We start from the raw sequence: 3,213 nt of genomic DNA, 5'->3' as shown, positions 1-3,213 counted from the left end.
TCACCAGTTGCAGTCTGCAGCTTTGCTCCAGGTAGTGGCTTCACATAAAAAGTGGCCAAATCCGGTCGAATAATGTAATGGGTCGCTCCAGTATCCACTGTCAGTACTCTCTCCTGCCCATTCACACATCCACCAATAGTGAGGTTGCTCGCATTCCGCCAAATTTGTGAGACGGAGATTATGGGCCCTTCAACTTCTGGAGCCAGCACGCGGCCCTTCCTGCTGGCTCGTTTCAGTTTAACGACTGATTGGAGTTGGCTTCGTCTCCTTCAGCCCTGCCTTTGCGTCTTGCTGAATTGTTGTGACCACTGGAACTTGCGCTGCAATCGCGGGCGAAGTGGCCTGACTTTCCACATTTAAAACATTTGCCAGAACCATGCTTTTTCTCGCCCAGCAGTTGGATAATCTTCTTCAGCATTTCATTTGTCTCGTCCGGTGTTTCCACTTCCACGCGATGTGCTTTGTAGGCTGGTCTACTTAGGAGCGCCGCCGTTTCACGCGTCTGAGCATACGAGACAGTTTCAGCAAATGTTGGCTTTGGATTCGCGTACGTCCCTCGCTTGGTATACACGTCCCGCATTCCGTTGATGAACCTCTGGATTTTTACCCTTTCGAGGTGCTCACCAGATGCGTCTCCAATTGCCAAATGAGCCAACCTTTCAATCTCAGAGGCGAATTCCTGTAAAGTCTCGTTGGATTTCTGGCAGCGATTCTCCAGCTCCATCTGGTAAATCTGTCTACTATGCTCGCTACCGTACCGTCTCTCCACAGCACTCATCAACGCATCGTAACTGTTCCTTTCACAGTCGGGAATAGTCTGCAAGATTTCTGCCGCCGGTCCTTTCAATGCAACGAATAGTGCAGCGGATTTATCCTCCATGCTCCAATGATTTGCTGCAGCTGTCTTCTCGAACTGGAGCTTAAAGACTTGGAAAGGAATCGTGCCGTCAAAGGATTGAGTCTTTCCCTTGGGAGCACTTGTCGAAGTAGTTGGACGATTAATCTGCAAATCTCGGAGGCGACCTTCCAACTCTTCTACCTTTGCTTCGACTTTCTCCTGTCTCTCTTCAAGTTTGTCCTGTATTTGTGTAATTTTTTCATCCAGTGCTTCCAGTTGTGATGATATGCGTGCCTCCTGATACCTCTGAAGATTTACGTGTCTCCAAGGCTTGCATCTGTGAGGAAACGTCTGACGACAACTGCGACCTCTGTTCCTGCATCATCTGTGACATGGCAGCCAATAACGTGTTCATGTGCATACCTGTTGATGAACTAGGAGCATTTTGCTGTTCTTCAACCTTACCGGCTGTCTGCTGCAAACCCTTCGACGAACAATCAGCCTCATCCTTCTGTTAATCCTTCGTTGATGTCGTATCGTCCTCACGATGGAAGTCGTATTTGTCAACGTCGATACCTTCCTTTTCCATAGCCTCTCGCAGCCGTGATAGTAACCCTACTCTCCTTCCGGAGGTTGCTAAATTTCGCTTCTCCAACTCCTGTTTGAGCTCCTCGATCTTTAGGTCTTGAATTTTTGCCATCTTCAAAAGTTTATCCTTCGGGATTTATTTAACAATCCCACTCCTGACACCAATTGTTACGATTATCCTCGAAGCCTTGAGGGATTTCCCAAAATATACTCGGGCTCGTATCGCTGGATTGTTAAATAAATGCTAACGATGACCAAATTGTAGTACAATTACCTTTATTGTACAACAAACAATTTACAATACTTGCTAATACAGTAAAAACACTTTACAATACTTGTTAAAGCAATAACAACGCTTTACTACTTGTTAACACAATTAAACTTATAGCTTGCTTATTCGCAACTCACTTCTCCGCTCACTTTACTTGTAGATTGCTGACTTTTAACTAACTCACTTCGCTGTGGCGGCGCCCTTATATACCTGCGCTGGCACTTATGGCAACTCTAGAACATTCTGAAGTTTATCGCTCATTCTCTTTCTCTCGCTGTTCGCAGTGTTCATCCAACTTGACGTTTCTCTTTGTGGAACATTCTACGTCATTCCTCGAACATTCTGCCTATTTCTCGTTGTTCGCTTTGTGTTGCCGCAGTATTCGCCACAATATAAAAGAAATCCTAAATATTAGTTGCGTTCCTTATCTCCCAGAAAAAGTCCGAAGTAGTCAGATTTAGTCCAAAAAGCGTTCCTTAACGCGAAGATGACAGCAAAAAAATAGAGAGCAACACTCAGTGAGAGTGACTCTCTTCAGTCCGAAGTAGTCAGATTTAGTCAGAAGAATTTTTGCTGGCAAAATCTTGAAAAGTGTCAAACTCAACTGAATTTAAATTAACGGAAATTAAAGAATACATAAAAGGTGAGAATAATCTAAAAAGTAAAAAAAGTGAATTGAAAGTGGGTGGAGGCAAAAAATAATTGATATAGTAGGTTCATTCCTTATCTTTTTGGACTAAAATCTGAAAAGTGTCAAAATGCCAGAGCGTAAGCTCACTAAAAGAGAATAACAGGAAAAAGAAAGGAACGCAAAAAACAAAATTTTTAGTCCAAAGAATGGCAACAACAAAACTAACGTCAAATAAGAATGGAAATGTATGTACAAAATACATTCACACAAGCACAAGCACAATAAACACTTACTATAGCTGCATTTCTTTATTCATTCTGAACGTTCGGGATAAACTTTTTTGTTTACTTATTCTTTAGGACGCTCCTGATGATATGTTATCGTATATTTCAAACGCGTTCTGCTTATTCCGGCTGTGAAATGGGATAATCCGGAATGTATAAAGAAACGCAGCCTAAAAATATGTTCACATATCAATATTATCTCAATCAAAGCTCGTTTTTTAATCACCCCGTTTACACAGGCAAATCTTAGATTATTAGCCGTCAAATTTGTTGTGCTTGTTATTCCCACATATCAAGGAAAATTTATGTTTCTTCTCTGTGCCACTGTGATCACGTTTTTCTGCTATAATAAGCAATATAAATATATTTTAACTTAACATTTTATTAAAAATACCTTTACAAACCTCTTTTACTTGCTAGCGTAAATTTTTGTTTACTTTTACATTTGGCATTTCTCCTCTCTTTCGCAAAACAATCGATAAAACTAGGATGGACACCGAAAAGTTATCGGTTAAATCTGAGATTATTTTATAATTACAGATTAACAAGGGACGAATTTTATATGGCTAATCTCTTGTTATAATTACAGATTATGGTGTTA

This window comes from Rhagoletis pomonella, unplaced genomic scaffold, assembly GCF_013731165.1.
Source record: "Rhagoletis pomonella isolate Grant_MI unplaced genomic scaffold, Rhpom_1.0 Rhpom_scaffold_00006, whole genome shotgun sequence".
Lineage (NCBI taxonomy): Eukaryota > Metazoa > Arthropoda > Insecta > Diptera > Tephritidae > Rhagoletis > Rhagoletis pomonella.
This window is presented reverse-complemented; position numbering follows the sequence as displayed.